This window comes from Pinus tabuliformis, chromosome 1_2 (genome assembly GCF_031772625.1).
Source record: "Pinus tabuliformis cultivar Carrire ecotype Pingquan chromosome 1_2, CPIR1, whole genome shotgun sequence".
In the NCBI taxonomy this organism is placed as follows: Eukaryota; Viridiplantae; Streptophyta; class Pinopsida; order Pinales; family Pinaceae; genus Pinus; species Pinus tabuliformis.
The window spans coordinates 549,906,159-549,925,198 of NC_142298.1; positions in this window are offsets into that span (position 1 = coordinate 549,906,159).

Consider the following 19,040-nt stretch of genomic DNA (forward strand, 5'->3'; position numbering starts at 1 on the left):
AATCTTTATGGGACCTTATATACTCCTTCTACATCTCCTTCTCGCCTATCCCACTCTCCCATTCCCGCACTAGCTCCCAAGATGGCATAGACTCCCTTCCAATCTCACCCACTTCTGTTGTGCCCTTCCCCTTCGATCATGATTGATGATATGCAACCGAAATGTCAAGTGAGTGGAGCAGCTAGTAATGCACAACCACAACAAGCTTTGAGTTCTTATGGTTTTCTTATCGTTGAGGAGGAGCCAGAGGATGCACAAGCACAATTGTGGCCCAATAGCACACTTGATGGCTCAACAACCTCCAAAGGAAAGAAAAATGTTTGAAGCGTCTTTTTGAATGACTTGTATTCTTAGCCCTAAGGAAAATTCTCTCATGCTTTTTTTGTATTACGATAACCAGTTATGTATGCTACTAACTTTGGATTTGTCCATGAATAGATATTTCTTTCACCCTAGCTTTCAAGCAATGACCTATTAGTTTTCCCATGGTGGGAAGATGGTCTAAAATCTAGCTCCATGGAAGAACTGACAATATTATGGTTGTGTAAATTTTGTACATAATTTTTGCTAATTTGAAGTTCTTGACATTCTTACAAAAAAAGTGTTTAAAATTATTTTCTTTAAGGTTCACATTGAAATATTTTATATATTATCAACATCAGAATATTATTTCTTAATATGTGTAGAGTAGATATTGAAATATACTAGTTGGAATGAATATTCAAATATTTTATCCAATTTGGGTACTGAAATAATTTTAAATAAATGAATTACACATCTTCCCAATATTGAAAAGAAAAAAGACAACAATAATTTTTTTGAATTATTTTATATCTCTCAAATTGAAATAAAGTTATGTTACTTATTATGGACATTAAAATATTTTTTTTATTTACTTATTATTTAATATAAATATTAATTCGAATGTCATCTCAATTTCATCTTTGCTAGTTAAAGAATTACATATCTTCATTGTACTAAAGAAATAAAAAGAAATTAAATATTTATTATCATTATTATTAATTTGATTTTTTTTAATGTAAATTTTAATTATTTTCCTATATGACTAAGTTACAAAAAATAATTTATGTAACATAAAAACACGAAAATTAATTTTATGTTATAAATATTTTTTTATTATTACGATTTTTGTGTGTACAAGAAACTAAATATAAGTAAATTTTAATTCATAAAACTATAAATAATAATTCACTATTCAACACTAAATACACATTTCAAACTTTCCCGATTATCATTTATCATTTTTAAGATAAAAAAAATCATATCAAAATTTTGATTTTCTTAAAAAAATAATTTAAATGTAAAAATAAATATCATGTTAATAATATAAAATATTTAGGTCGATAGACCTTCCTATGCATCAACAATCATCAACACTTTTACCCTGCTCAAGATGTAGAAGGTATATATGTATTGCCCATTTTATTAATCTTGTATTGTTTCTTGGGAATGACTGAAGAATTATTTAGAGGTGCTTTAATAGTTAATTGATGTGCATAAGATGGTGTTTAAATCGACCATAGACGATAAGAAAAGAAAAATGAGGGCCATGAAGGCTGTGGTAGGGTCTGGAGGCACAGATAATCATTACCTTTATTGCATATATAGGCAAAATATTTTCCATCGATTTACTAGAGTTTTGATGTTTCATACTCCTTTACTAATGTTGTGATTGCTCTGTTTGACTGGACTCTATTGAAGTCAACAGGGAGGTAAAGATAACTGCTATGGGAGAAACAAATCTTGTGTATCTTGCAAAAAAATTAAGGAAATTGGGCTACAAAGCTGCAAAGGAGGAGAAAGAGGAGAAGGAGAATATACCTATTGTGTAGCATGTGAATCCAAGTTTATGGGATAATACATATACACGATATTTTTTCCATGGGTTATCGATGGGAACTGGAGATCGATAAGCATTAAATAAGAAATTTTCTATTTTCTACAAAAACTTTGTTTATGTTTATCAGAGTTTCTAAATAGAAATTTCATAAGAATACATTAATTGATTAAAATTTCATTGTGATACATTAATCGACTAAAATTACATTGTAATATATATGGATTTGGATTGGTGTATAGTTATGTTATATATATATATATATATATATATATATATATATATATAGTAAGTTTTATAAGATTATATATTTACTATGTTGAATATATTACCTCAATAATAGGGTGGGGAATTGAATAGGTAATTTCACATTAAGGAGTGAGGAATTGAACAGGTAACTTTATATTAAAGAATTCCTTAATAGAACTCCTAATCACCTGAAGACCAATATGGTATATTTTAGAATTTTCATTTAAAAAATAAATAAAAAATTACAAATAGTCTAAAATTAGTAAGTTGAGAATATTCTTTGTCATCAGATGCATTTAAATGTTTTCAAACTATTTTTTTATTTAACCTTTATTGATATTACAAATTCTCATCATTACAAATGTCACATAAATATTATTATCACATTTTACATCTATATTAATATTAGAAATTCTTATCATGACAAATTTTTGGCGGCTCTGTATGAAATACAAACGAAATTACCATGTATTTTTCTCTTATTTTAAATTAAAGATATTCTTCTAATATATAAAACTTTATTAAATTTTTATGCTATCTGATTTTTTGTTTTAACATTTCCATACATATTTTTAAAATATATTTTAATTTATAAATTGTTATTTTGGAAATGTATTTTAATTTTTAAATTCTTACATTTTACTTATAATGTTTTAAAGATCTTACAAACCCATATTAATAATAATAATTAAAAAACTAAAAACTCCAAAATAATGGAAAAGGATGTTGAAGGTTACCTAATTTTCTTGAATTAGAAAACCACATGAACACAAATACAAATAGTAAGTTCGTTTGTGAAATAATTAACCACCACATCAATTAATTAATTTATAATAAAAATGAGTTTGGCTGAAAAAAATTTCCGTTGGAAGAATTGGGAGTGGGAGTGGGACTATAGACCTCCCTAAAATAGAAATAACTATCATGCATGAGTTGGTCGGAAACGCGTGATAAGTGGGACTGAAAGCCCTGCCTAAAGTATATCCGTTGATTTGTAAAAAGCCAAAGAAAGCCGAAATATACGCTGATCTTTAAAAAGCAAAGAAAGCCGAAATATCTGCTGATGTGTAAAAAGCAAAGAAAGCGGAAGAGGTACAGAGAATCAGGCATATCATTCATCAGTTTTATGGAAAACGAGGCGGAAGCACCCATAAATTTTAAATTTCGTTTGTGATATGTTTTCTGGGAAGAGCCTCCATTTGGGTGTCTGGTTGTTGTGTGTTTGTGGAGAGAGACTCTATAGTTAAAATTTAATGTCCAAAATTTGTATGTTGCGAGAAGAGAATGACAATGGATTTGGACCTCTAGTCTGTTTCAGAGAATCCTCTGTTGGATGCAATTTTGATGAATTTTCGAAACAATAGATCTCTGTTGGATGCAATTTTGATGAACTCTCGACTTTCTGTCGATGAGCACAATGGATTTTGATGAATTCTCGACTTTCTGTCGATGAGCACAATGGATTTTTATGAATTCTCTTTCTCTTCCAGAAGATCCTCTGCTACATCCAATGGATCGAGCACGATTGATTTGGTCTGTTCCAGAAGATCCTCTGCTATTTCTTGATTCGGTTATTGATTTAGATATGCGCTCTGTCCCTTTGAATGTATATATCGAAGTAAATTCATTTATGATTTGATGTACAGGAACCACGAACCGCTAAGGGGAGAGTTGTTATATTACAATGCGCTCTTGTTACTGCTGCTACACAAACCCTCCTCCTTGTGCTATTCTATTTGCCTATTCCAAATTGGTTTCAGGTACTCTGTTTATTTCCTTCCTCTGTGTTTATTTAAATTAAATTTAATGTAATTTGTTCTTCTCATAAAGTCTCTATTTCATTTTCTTTAACTAGTTTAACCTCCCTCACCTTCACCTTAGTTTAGTTGATTTTGATAATTAGTTTATCATGTTCGATCTAGGTTTCATTTATGTCTTGGCTTTCAAATTTGTGTTGGTTGCAAGAACAAGTATAAAATCATTTTGCCGGTCTCGCTTAGGTTCAGCTTCCAGAACAAGTATAAACTCATCTTTCCATATTAGCGTAAAATCCATTGACTTCTTGATACTAATTTCAACCAGCCGACCTCTGATACTAATTTCAATTACTTGAATACTATCCTTCATTGCCATTTTCGATAGATGGTGGCCCAGCATGTAAAACAGCGGCAATGTTTGGACCTCATCTCATCTCATCTTCGGAGGAGATAAACTTCCTCTAGATCGAATCCTTCCTCCAGCTGTGCAACCAAGATCGAAAAAAGTGGGTGGAATGTTTAACCGATTTCATGTTGACTGGTTATCCGATCTCGGCATCTCATTATTTTCCCACCCCACACATAAATCCATTGACTTCTTGATACTAATTTCAATTACTTGAATACTATCCTTCATTGCCATTTTCGATAGATGGTGACCCAGCATGTAAAACAGCGGCAATGTTTGGACCTCATGTCATCTCATCTTCGGAGGAGATAAACTTCCATCTTCATTTAAATCGTCCAGTTTCCAGTTAGGCCCACACGAGAACGAATCCTTCCTCCAGCTGTGCAACCAAGATCGAAAAAAGTGGGTGGAATGTTTAACCGATTTCATGTTGGCTGGTTATCAGATCTCCGCATCTCATTATTTTCCCACCCCACATAAATATATTGTCCCATCCTACACAACATAATCTCGTAGGGTTAATGTCTTAATAATCCATATTTTAATAACATAGAAGTTGCTCATTGACGCCAAGATAGGGTAATAAATGCGCGAGTTTGAGACCTCAGCACATAAATTTTGAGATGTGGGATTTGGACCTCGGCACAATAGGTACTCATTTTTCCAACACTCACCAGGATAACTTAAATCGTGGAAATTATGAGGAAGCGTGCGAACTTCTATTGAAAATGCCTATGAACGTGTTTACAGAACATTTGAAACCTCTGATACTTTTTGTTTACACATTGGAAAGTCTGAGCACTTCGTCATCAAGATTCGTCGGTCCTCACACTCAATTACAATTAGTCCTCACCCGAGCCAATTAGTGCTCACATAAACACAGATAACAGTAAAAGCTGAATGGCTACAATTAGTTGAAACAGCGCTGAATTGCTACAATTAGTTGAAAAAGAGTTGAAACGCAGAGAAGGTATTGAAATACAGTACTTCTGTTTTCGTAATCCTGTGTTTCGGCCACCGTAACCTGATTTGGTCCAATGACAAGGAACATATTTGTAGTTCCATTTGAGATTAGATAGGTTAGATTATATTATTATTATTATTGTTGCCGCCTAGATTTTCTGAAGTTTCGTTGTGTTTTGTGTGTATGTTAATTATATTTAGGGGTTTACAGAATTTATGTTTATGGTAATTGTGATTGTGGTTTATTTTATCTTTTTAAGATTTTATGTAATTAATTTATTGATTTTAAATAGTTCTAGATATTGAGAATAAACATTGACTTATGTGCGATGGCTCTCAATAGCGTTTCATACTATTTATATAAATTGACAAAAATTTATTAATTGAATTGTTGTTCTTATAATTAATTATTTATATTGTATTTTTTTTTTACATATTATTTGTTACATTATCACGTATATATTGATATCTGAATTATCACGGTAAAGAATGAATCAATAAGTATTATAAATAAAGAGAATGAAATGATATGCAATTTTAATTTATTAGTTTTTTGTTTTTTGAGGAGGAGGAGGAGATAATGACTCAATAAATATTTATAAATAAAGAGAATGAAATTATATGAAATTTTAATATATTTTTTTAAGTTTTCAAAGGAGTCGGAGGAGGCAAAAGCTAAGGTGCAGGAAGAGGAGGTGGAGGAGGAAGTGGTGATGGAGGAGGAGTAGGAGCAGCAGGAGGTGATGTTGGCGGTGGAAGAGGAGGAGGTGGAGGTGAAAGAGGTGGTGGAGGATGTGGTGGAGACAGAGGAGGAGGAGTCGGAGAAAGGGGAGGGGGAGGAGGAGGTTGTGGTGGAGAAGGAGGTGGTGCAGGCGGGGAAGGGGGATGAGGAGGAGGAGGGGGAGGAGGTGGTGGTGGTGGAGAAAGAGGTGGTGCAGGCGGGGGAGGGTGATGAGGAGGCAGAGGTGGTGGAGGTGGAGGTGGAGTTGGAGGAGGTGGAGGTGGAGGAGGCAGAGGAGGAATGGGGTGGAGGGTGTGGCAATGGAGGTGGAGGTGGTGGATGAGGTGGAGTTGGTAGTGGAAGTGGTGGAGGTGGAGGTGGATGTGGTGGAGGAGGAGCTCGAGGTGGAGGTAGACGAGGAGGAGGTGGAGGGGGAGGAAGTGATGTTGGAGGTGGAGGTGGAGGAGGTGATTGTGGGGGTGGAGGAGGTGATTGCGGGGGTGGAGGTGGTAGAGGAGGTGGACGTGGACGTGGAGGAAAAGGAGGTGCTGGAGGAGGATTAGGAGGAAGCAGAAGAGGAGGTGGATGTGGAGTTGGGGGTGGAGGTGAAGGAGGAGGAGGAGGAGGTCAAGGTTGTGGATGGGATGGTCGAAGTGGAGGTGGAGGAGATGGTGGAGGGATGAGAAGGAGGTACAGGTGGAAGAGAAGGATGCAGATGTGGATGTGGAGGAGAGGAGGAGGTGGTGGACGTGGAGGAGGTGGTGCAGGACGAGGCAGAGGTGAAGGAGGATGACGAGGAGGAGGATGTGGGGGTGAAGGTGGAGGATATGGAGGTTGGGGTGGACGTGGAGGAGAAAGAGGAGGTGTAGACAGCGGCAGAGGTGGTGGAGGAGGTGGAGGTGGAGGAAGAGGAGGTGGTGGAGGAGGATGAGGAGGAAGGAGAGGAGGTGGTGGAGGTGGAGGTGGATGACGACGAGGACGAGGGGGTGGAGGAGGAGGTTGTGGACAGGATGGTGGAGGTGGAGGACAAGGAGATGGAGAAGGAGGTGGAGGTGGAGGCGGTAATGGAGGGGGAGGACGAGGAGGAGGGGTTGGAGATTGAGATGGTGGAGGTGTAGGAGGGGGTTGGGGTTGAGGTGGTGGAGGAGGAGGTAGAGATGGAGATGGAGCTAGTGGTGGAGGTGGAGGTGGAGGTGGAGATGGAGATGGAGATGGAGGAGTAGTTGGAGGTGGAGGAGGAGGAGGAGGCTGAGGAGGAGTAGGTGGTGGAGGTGGAGGTGGTTGAGGAGGAGATGGAAGTGGGGGTGGAGGAGGAGGTGGCGATGGAGATGGAGATGGAGGAGGAGGAGGCTGAGGAGGAGTAGGTGGTGGAGGTGGATGTGGTGGAGGAGGACATGGAAATGGGGGTGGAGGAGGAGGTGGAGATGGAGATGGAGATGGAGGAGGAGGTGAAGGTGCAGGTGGAGGAGAGGGTGGAGGTTGAGTTGGTGGAGGTGGAGTTGTAGGAAGAGGAGGTGGTCGAGGAGGATGAGGAGAAGGAGAAGGAGGACGAGGACGAGGATGCAGAGGAGGAGGACGAGGAGGAGGGGGTGGTGGTGCACGAGGTGGAGGTGAAGGTGAAGGAGGTGGGGGTGGAGGTGATGGTTGAGGCGGAGGTAGAGATGTAGGTGGAGGACAAGGGGTAGGGGGTTGGAGGTTGAGGCGGATAAGGTGGTGTGGGGGTTTGGAGGTTGAGGTGGTGGAGGATGTGAAGGTTGAGGTGGTGGTGGAGGAGGAGGAGCTGGAGGAGTGAGACGAGCAGGAGGAGGTGGAGAATAATGTGGTCCTAGACATAGTTAATATGTGTAGTATTTCACAACAACCTTTTTATTAAATTTAATAAGGGTTATCATTAGTCAGAAAATAAAAATACTACAGGAGTGAGGAGGTGGTGGGGGATGGCGTGGAGGTTGAGGTTGTGGAGGTGGTGGAGTTGGATGTTGTGTTGGAGGAGGTGGTGGAGGTGGAGGTGGAGGTGATGGAGGAGGAGGTGGAGATGTAGGTGAAGGTGGAGGAGTAGGAGGTGGTGGCGAAGGTGAAGGTGGTCGAGGAGGATGTGGAGGTGTAGGTGGAGGTAGAGGTGGTCGAGGAGGAGGTGGAGGTGGAGGACGAAAATGAGGTGGAGGTGGAGGTAGAGCAGGAGGTGGAGGTAGAGGTGGTGCAAGAGGTGGAGGTGGATGAAGAGTAGGTGGTGGAGGAGGAGGAGGATGAGGAGGAAGCGGAGGAGGAGGAGGTGGTGGACATGACGATGGAGGAGGAGGAGGAGTTTGTGGAGGTGGTGGGGGATGAGGTGGAGGTTTAGGTTGTGGAGGTTGTGGAGAAGTTGGAGGTGGAGGTGGAGGTGGTAGTGGAGGAGAGATGGAGGTGGAGGTGGTGGAGGTGGATATCAAGATGTAGGTGGAGGTGGAGGAGTAGGAGGAGATGGCGGAGGTCGTCGAGGAGGAAATGGAGGCGGAGGTGGAGGAGGAGGAGGAAAAGGAGATGGAGGTGGAGGCAAATGTGCAGGAGGAGGTGGTGGAGGAGGTGGAGGTGGAGGAAGAGTAGGTGGTGGAAGAGTAGGTAGCGAAGTAGGATGTGGAGGAGGAGGAGGAGGAGGAGAAAGAGGAAGTGCAAGAGGAAGAGGAGATGGTCGAGGTGGTGGAGGGGGAGGAGGAAGAGGAAAAGGTGGTGGAGGTGGAGGAGAAGGAGGAAGTGGCAAGGGTGGTGGAACAGTAGGTGGTGGAGGAGGATGTGGAGGAGGAGAAGGAGGAAGATGAGGGTGAAGTGGAAGAGGGGGAGGAGGAGGTGGAGGAGGGGGAGAAGGGAGTGGAGGTAAAGGTTGTGGAGGTGGAGCTAGAGGAGGAGGATGAGGTGGACGTGGAGGTGGAGATATGCAAGTTAATTTAAGATTCATGTCTTGAATACAAATATTATATTGCCAATATCTTCACTACTAGAGGAGTTTGTGGAGGTGGTGGGGGATGAGGTGGAGGCCTAGGTTGTGGAGGTTGTTGAGAAGGTGGAGGTGGAGGTGGAGGTGGAGGTGGTAGTGGAGGAGGAGGTGCTAGAGATGGAGGTGGAGGAGGTGTATATGGAGATGCAGGTGGATGTGGAGGAGTAGTAGGACGTGGTGGAGGTGGAGGTGGTTGAGGAGGAAATGGAGGTGGAGGTGGAGGTGGAGGATTAAAAGGAGGTGGAGGTGGAGGAAGAGTAGGTGGCAAAGGAGGATGTGGAGGAGGAGGAGGAGGCAGAGGCAGAGGTGGTGGAGGTGGAGGAGGAGGAGGTAGAGGCGGATGTATGTTTCAATCGTACATATATTGTAATTTATGGTTGTTACTAATCATAAAACTTGTGAACCAAATTTCCATTTTAGATAACACTTATGCTTGGTTGATTAAGTTGTCCATATGATATTGTGCAGTGATTTGTTGAACATCTTTTGGTAAATTTTGTGGTTATAACATCTTTGTCATTGTAAAACGACACTCTTGGGTTGTAGTCACACACACTACACTCGTTGCACTTGGGGAATGTGTATCAAGTGATGTTTTGATATATAGTCATCATTTTTCAAGTATATATAAGTTTTCTTGAGGAGTTGGTATGTGTCGTGAATGGTTCCATGTCTAAACTCATCTTATTCACCCCTCACCTCATATTCTGGACTTAGACAAATATTTGGCTTCAAAGTAAACTCATTAAGGTGAAGAGCACACAAGCACACTATGAAGCCTTGATGGGCAATCCTTCGTTATTTGGAAGAGCACCATGCACCCTCCAAGGGCACAAGACTCAAAATAATGGGTCTTCTACTCGAAATCTCAATAAAGCTTTGTATCCCACCTCTAAGATGAGGTAGCAAATGAGCCATAGAATGATTCTGTATATTTAATGAATTAAGGCCCATTCATCCTCAAATTGCTTTCCAACAAAATTTAATTTTGAATCTTGAATTTCACATTGTTAATAATGTTAGAACTCTCTACATTTAGAGTTATAGTATTTCTATTGAATTAATTCCCTTACCCTTTCCCGAAAATGTCTTCACAAATATTATTCATTAGAAACGAATGATACAAAACAATTTAACCTAACCTAAACAAAAGAAATGGTATGGTAAAGTCAAACAACTGTTGCAATAAATAAATTCATAGAAGTAAGATATAAGTTTTTCTTCTCTATTCCTAGAACTACAAATGAACTTCACTTCCAATACCAAGTTTGCAGGTAAATCGCAAAAAAAAAGTGTGACAATATACAAAGTTCGAAAAGATATTATCTTCATGGAATCTAATTCAAGGATATTTTACTAAGAACTCAACTCCTTGGGTCTATTTCAGACATAATGAAAATCAAAATATGTATCATGCATAGCCAAAGTGCTAAATATGTAACCATTTCATGCATTGCAAAATTTTCAGGAAAACTAATTTAGGGATATTTTAACCAAAATTCCTACTCTTTTGGTTATTTCAAACAACTAAAAATTAAAATAAGTACCATCAGGTAAGAAATACTAAGGTGGTTTTGTTTTCATTAGTTTTTTCCTTGTTTTCAATTTCCCGTTGGGCATAACTAGAGGGCTCAACATGTAAACATTTCTTCTATTTTGCGAGAAAAAATAGTTTGTTCTTGTTTCCAAAAGGGAGTATAGGTGCTAAGGAAAACGGCTCAAAAATAAAAAAAGAACCCAAAAGAAGAAAATAAAGGATGCATCTAAAGATGCCAACAACTACTTCTATAGACAATGAAAAAAGATATTTATGATTACCATACGTTGTAAGTAGAAGTAGTTGTGACAATTTCGAATAGGTTCTCTTCAACTAAGTGTCAAATTTAATGGTGAAATGGCTAAACAAATAAAATCAAAAGATATACCATATATGAAACTCTAGACAAAAAAAAAGAACATTTTATCATTTTTCTTCATTGCAACACATTAACTTTTGAAAATGACAAGATAACAAAATTCCAAATGAATGATTCCAAGTTAAGCCATGTAAGGGATATATGTAGTCATGACATAGAAATGTTTGTTATAGGTAATCAATGATGAACGATAAAAGTTGTTGTGTGAAATTACTAAACATTGTATTTTATCTACATAGTAGAAGGATTGAAATTATTTGTAATCTATCAAGCCTCAATCTTATAGAGTACCAACCTAATAGCATTTTATGCAATGATATTTGTTACTATGACTTTTTATAAATTATAAGAGAAATAATTAATTATTGAAAGATGTTGTGTTAGGCTAATAATGTAGCTTAGTTGTTCATTTTTGTTCAAAATTAGATACTCCAAATAGCATTTTGAATTAATGAATCTGCCAAAAATTAGGAAAATACTATCAAAGAAGACATTGACCACCATCCCCCCAAAAATAGGGAAATATTATCAAACAAGACATTGACCACCATCCAACAGGGTCACGCATACACAGGGCTTGCCATTACGAAAACCGAATCTATCAAACAAGACATTGAGAACCATCCAACATGGCCACACATACACAGGGCTTTCCATTACGAAAACTAGATCTGTATCCACAATATATACGAACACCAACAATATTCCTATAGCCAACATAGCTCAATTCCTTGACATCAACGTCTACAACAAACATTGAGTATCAGAATAGTTTGCATGAATATTAAATAGGAACATGCAATCAAGCAAATTCAATATGATTTTAATTTTAGTGCTTGTAAGGCTGATGGTGAAATACATACTCAAAGAAAACTATTAAGCTCATATGATTGAATAAAAAATTGTGTAGCAAAAAAAATCATAAATTTCAAAAAGCCATATCAAATTGAGACATTGAGAATAGTAGCCATGCAAAAGTGGAAAAGCACTGAAAGCTTGCTTTCCTACTAAAAGTTTGCTAAGCCTTCTGTAGTGTGCATATCTTATTAGGAAATTAAGCAAAAAAATAAAATGTTTCTTATTGGACTAACTATAAAAATAAAAAAACAGTGATAATTGAAAAATATAAATACTTAATAATAATTAACACACACACACACACACACACACACACACACACACATATATATATATATATATATATATATATACTTCTTTATTGGCAAGATGCGTGTTTAAGAATAGCATTAATGGAAACAAAAAAAAAAAAAAAAAGCACGAACCCATCATTTTCCAATATAGAAAGTGCAAGAAATGAAATTTAAAAAAGAAAAAGCATCAACCCGTCCTTTTCCGAAAAAAAAAGAGAAAAGCGCACGAATTGAGATTTAGAAAGAAAGCATGAACTCTTAATTGAATGGAAGAGAGAGCATAGATTTTCTCAATGATTCTAGAGGAAGTATAAGTGGGAAAACCCCATAGTCATTGAACGAAGTTGGGGAATTGAATTTATATATATATATATATATATATATATATATATATAGTCTTATCATTTGTCAAGATCCTCCTCCTCTGTCCATATCTATATTTTTTACTTTTTGTTGTTTTTTGAGAGACTGTATAATATGTCTCTCAAATTAAATTTATTAATACTTAAAGAATTTTAGGCTAAAAATATATTCCGGCCACTCATTTAAGGTGAGTTACTAGTTCGGCTTGTGTGAAATTACTAAGCATTGTATTTTATCTACATAGTAAATGGATTGAAATTATTTGTAATCTATCGTGCCTCAATCTTGTAGGGTACCAACCTAATAGCATTTTATGCAATGATATTTGTTACTATGACTTTTTATAAATTATAAGAGAAATAATTAATTATTGAAAGATGTTGTGTTAGGCTAATAATCCCGCTTCAAAAATCAACAAGATAAAAATTGTCAAAAATTACATTTCTTCCACAATTATCATTGAAGAAGCACCCCCATGATTACAATACTTCCCCTTGAATAGAGTACCCCAAGAAACCAAGGATAGAGGTAGTGAGCCTCAGATCTCAAACTACATCTCTCAACCCTAACAAAATTTTGAGATAGATATGAGAAACAAATACCGCTAAAGATGACAGGGACCATGACAAATTCTTGAAAGTGTAAAGATGTGGAAACCCAAAAAGAACAGACAACCACCACATCCAAAATTTCAGTTAGAAAGGAACTCCTAGGGCCTAGAGGCATAGCCATATTTCTTACTAAACAAGGAAGAGAATAAAACCACCCCATTTTAACTCCTACAGCAAGAAAATTTAGTAGTTCTCTAGTGCTCACCACCCTTCAGCTCACTGAGGTGTCAAACTGTGCAAGTTATCTCACCATAGTGACCAAAGCACAAGCCCCTATAGCTTGCATTACCCTTTCACTCTAAAGAAACCACTAGAATGAGCATGCATAGGTTAGCGGTCTATGCATAGACAACATTCCCCTACCACCTTCCCAAACTCTGATATCCAGAAAAATCAAATTCTGAGAAAAAAGAATCGTTCATGCAATAATCTCATTCACATGTTTGTAGAAGCTTTTGGGTGTCCTACGCAACTTGTCTATGGTCCCTGGCCCATCTATCCCCCATGTTTGGCCACACTCATCAAGGTAAACATTAACCTTCATGTTATTTTAATTTTATAATATATATAAAAAATAAGTATATGTATATATATATATATATTTCATTTAAGTTTATTAACTTATCAAAAAGTTTGAAATAAGTTAATTTACAGGTAATTATTTCAAACTTTTTGATAAGTTAATAAACTGAAATGATATATATATATATATATATATATATATATATATATATATATATATATATATATATATTCTTTCCATGCATCAACTCCAAACTAAATGAAAAAAGAACTGGATATCTCTTTCATTTTGAGTTACACGCCACTAAAATGTTTTAATCATAATTTTCTTTTTCATTTACCAATTTCATATATATATATATATATATATATATATATATAGTTGAAATCTGGATATTTATCCATACTACTACAACATAGACACACAGACACACACATTCATGTCGTATGTCAACTCCAACATAAATAAGGAAAAAATTACACATCTCCATCATTCTGAGATATGCACCGTTAAAATTTTTGAATCATTCTTTATAATTTTTCAATTCTTTTGTATACAAAATACCATTCTTCCCTTTTTTTAATATATCTTAAATTCTAATTCATATCAAATATTGAAGGAATTAAAAATATCCATGATGTCATTGAATTAGAAAGCGCAAATTTAAATGAAAAATTTCCATCACTTTATTTATTTATTGTTTACACTGAATATATTCTTGCCATCGATATTTCTAAATGTCTCATATGAAATTTTATTAAGTATTAAAGAAATTTAACATCTCCTTGATATTACTGAGTGGAAAAAAAAAAATTTAACAAAGGGAAAAAAAAATTATATTCAATTTTTTTCTCTTTATAAATGTTAAGTTGATATAAAATACCCCTAATTTGGGTGGAAATTGATGGTTGTCTTGAATGCATTTATCATCACCATGCATTCACACGGAAAGTGGCTCTCATCCAACTTTAATATGCCCACTCAGTATGCTAATCCATTGATTTTCATGATGCCTAATCCGATGTTCCATATCCTCTGTGTGATCTCCTTGTACTTAACAATAATGCGTCATTCACTTGCTTGGTGTTGGAGAACATTATGTATGTCTAAACATTTCTTGGTTCTTTTGTCACTGAAGTTGTTCATGATTCGTCACTCACCCTATCATACTCTTATTTCCTTCCAAAAGAAAATTCACAATTCCCTCACTGATTCTAAAATTCTCCTCCTCATTCTCCCACTTAACACTATGGTTCAAGAGAGTAGATGTGTAATCAACGGAGGCGAAGGATGTGATCGTGATCGTCATCCCCATGCTGTAGCTTTTAATGGAAAATTCTAATGTCTTCATTCCAACTATTCATGAAGGCATACCACACAATGTATCCTCCATGGAAGTTGATGAATTAAGGAACATAGGTGGCGGGCATTGGGCCTCAAAAGTTTACTAGCCGGACAGTTATGGAAGAGACAACAAGCCAAAGAAGCTTCTATAAGGAAGGTTTTTAATTCTAATGAATTAATAGTCTCCACGAATCTCTATGGGACCTTATCCACTCCTTCGACATCTCCTTCTCTTCTATCCCACTCTCCCATTCTCGCACTAGCTCCCAAGATGGCATAGAATCCCTTTAAATCTCACCCACTTCCCTTGGGGCCTTTCCCTTCGATCATGATTGATGATATGGAAATGAAATGTCAAGTGATAGGGGAAGCTAATAAGGCACAACCATAGTAAGCTTTGAGTTCTTATGGTTGTCTTATCGTTGAGGAGGAGCTAGTAGATGCACTGGCACAATTGTGGCCCAATAGCACACTTGATGGCTCAACAACCTCCAAAGGAAGGAAAAATTTTTGAAGCATCTTTTTCAATGACTTCTATTCTTAGCCCTAAGGAAAAGTATCACATGTCTTTTTGTATTACGATAACCAGTTATGTATGCTACTAACTTTGGATGGAGGTAAAGGAAGAGGAAGAGGTAGAGGTAGAGGTGGTGGTTGAGTAAGTGGTGGAGGAGGATGAGGATGAGGAGGAAGCATAGGAGGATAAGGAGGTGGTCGAGGAGGTGGAGGAGGAGGAGGAGGCATAGGCGGAGCTGGTGGAGAAGGTGGAGGTGAAGGTGGAGCTAGAGGAAGGTGAGGTGGTGGAAGAGTAGGTGGTAGAGGAGGATGTGGAGGAGGAGAAGGAGGAGGATGGGGAGGATGGGGAGGAGGTGGTTGAGGAGGTGGAGGTAGAGGAGGAGCAGGATGAGGGTTGAGGTCAAGGTTGTGGAGGTGGAGGAGGTGGAGGAGGAGGAGGAGGAGGAGGGGTGGAGGTCAAGGTTGTGGAGGTGGAGGAGTAAGAGGAGGAGGAGGTTAAGTTGGATGTGGATATATGCAATTTAATTTAAGGTTCATGTCTTGAATTCAAATATTAAATTGTCAAACTCTTCTCCACTTTTGGAAATGAAAGCTAGATTCTCATGAATCCAGAAAATATCTCCTCACATACCTAATATCCTACTATTAAATGATGAGTAAGTCATTTAGGAAGCTTTCATCTGTGCACAAATATATTCATTCAAGTACATGAAATATATTTAACATTTAGATCTGATATCTTGGCCAAGAATTTGAGGCATTTTTCAAGTTTTATTTATTTATTTTTATTCTATTTTAAAAATTTGTTAGTCTCTTAAACACTTATAGTTCTCGTTATATTTTTCAGTGATCCATTTGTTTCGAAACAACTAGTTTCATCTAATTATCATTGATGTAAAAAGTGTTGGGTTAACGTTAACGTGGTTTCCTGAATAAGAAGTCTTATGTTCTTACTTTTCTATGTTCACTCTAGAAACATAGGATATTAGGAATCCACATATTTTGTGTAATTATTATTACTTTTTTATATATTTGATGATTTAGGTAAAAATATTTAATTTCCAGTTCAGTGTCTAGCATGAACGAAGCTTCTTCGATTTTTAGATAATCCAGTATTTATCTTGTGTTTTATTTCAAAATATTTATTAGGAAAGGGAAATATGTTCTACTTAGTTATTTGTATGGAAAAATGACCTATGCTCTAGCTTCCTATGTGGTCATTGTAGGGGATCTATTGACATGGGAACAACATTCCTTTAATGAAATTATACTTTCGAGGGAAAGGCTAAATTTTAAAATTTTGTGTTTATTTTGTTTAAAAGAATTGTTAGTCCCTTAAACACATATAGTTCTCATTTTATTGTCTAATGAGCCATTTTTTTTGGAATGACTGGTTTCATTTGATTATCATTGATTTAAACTTAATGTTGTTTATTAAATATGAAGCCTTATGTCTTCGTTTTTTTTGTTTACTTGAGAAACATGGGATATTAGGAATCATGTATGGCTTTGTTTATTCTTTGGGTATTCAACATATTCTGTGAAATTATTATTACTTTTTTTATATATCTAATAGCTTAGAGAAAAAAATTTAATTTCCAGTTCACTTTCTGGGATGAATGAAGATTCTTGGATTTTTAGATAATCCAATATTTATCTTGTATTTTATTTTAAAATGTTTATCAGGAAAGTTAAATATGTTCTACGTGGTTATTTGTATGGAAAAGTGACCTATGCTCCAAATTCCTATGGGTTCATTGTAGGGGATCTATTGTCATTAGAACAACATTCCTTTAATGAAATTATACTTTTGAGGGAAAGGCTAAAGGAGCAATACATGGAATTACTGGAGGTTGAGAGATTTTTCAGTGTATTATCATTTTTGAAGTTGAAATCCCTTGACGATACTTATTCTGTAACATGTTATACCAAGTAATGAACATTTTTCTTTGTGGGCTATATTCTTGAACTCGGAAATTGTGGATTTATAGTGAGTTTCTCTCAATAGAATTTTTTATCATATAGGAAATTAACTTTAATTATATATTTTGTCATTTTGTCAATCTCGTTGCGCATTTTGTGTTATTTCAAAAAATTGTGTATTGATCTACAATTGTTACAGTTTTGATTGAAGAAGAAAACACAATAGTTGCTATAATAGTTACACACACCAAGGCATTGAAAAACTTATAGATGGTGGTGAATGCCCAAATCCTAAATATGTTGGTTTATTTGAAGGGGAGTAATTGGATAACTATTTTTCTATTAGAGAATCAATGCAAAAAAAGGAAAAATCACCTGATGTAGAGGCCCATTGAGGGAGAAATAACCTGATGTAAAGGTTCATTGAGGGAAAAATAATTAATGTATTTATGTTCTAATTCAAATAAAAAATTGAAGGAATTATACATTTCCATGATGTCATTGAATTAGAAAGCACAAATTAATTAAATGAAAAATGTCCTTCACTTCATTATTTATTGTTTACACTGAATTTCTTGTTGCCATCAATTTTTTCTAAATGTCCGGTATGAAATTTTATTAAGTATTAAAGAAATTTAACATCTCCTTGATATTACTGAGTGGAAAAAAAAATGTTTAACAAAGGAAAAACATTTTAATTTCAAGTTTTTTCTCTTTATAAATGTTAAGTTGATATAAAATTCCCCCTAATTTGGTTGGCAATTGATGGTTGTCCTGAATGCATTTATCATCAGCATGCATTCACACGGAAAGTGGCTCTCATTCAACTTTTATATGCCCACTCAGTATGCTAATCCATTGATTTTCATGATGCCTAATCGACTGCTCCATATCCTATGTGCGATCTCCTTGTACTTAACAATAATGCTTCATTCACTTGCTTGGTGATGGAAAACATTATGTATGTCTAAATATTTCTTGGCTCGTTTTTCATGCAACTTGTTCATGATTCGTCACTCACCCTGTCATACTCTTATTTCCTTCCAAAAGAAAAGCTACAATTCACTCAATGATTCTAAATTCCTCCTCCTCATTCTCCCACTTAATACTATGGTTCACCAGAGTAGATGTGTAAGCAATGGAGGCGATGGATGTGATCGTGATCTTCATCCCCATGCTGTAGATTTTGACGAAAAAATATAATGTATTCATTCCAAATATTCATGAAGGCATACCACACAATGTATCCTCCATGGAAGTTGATGAATTAAGGAACATAGGTGGCAAGCATTGGGCCTCAAAAGTTTACTATCTAGACAATTATGGAAGAAACAATAAGCCAAAGAAGCTTCCATAAGGAAGGTTGTTAATTCTAATGAATTAATAGTCTCCACGAATCTCTATGGGACCTTATCCACTCCTTCGACATCTCCTTCTCTCCAATCTCACTCTCTCATTCCTGCACTAGCTCCCAGGATGGCATAGACTACCTTCCAATCTCACCCACTTCCCCTGGGCCCTTCCCCTTCGATCATGATTGATGATATGTAACTGAAATGTCAAGTGAGTGGAGCAGCTAATAAGGCACAACCATAGCAAGCTTTGAGTTCTTATGGTTGTCTTATCGTTGAGGAGGAGCCAGAAGATGCACTAGCACAACTGTGGCTGAATAACACACTTGATGGCTCAACAACCTCCAAAGGAAAGAAAAATGTTTGAAGCATCTTTTTTAATGACTTGTATTCTTAGCCCTAAGGAAAACGAT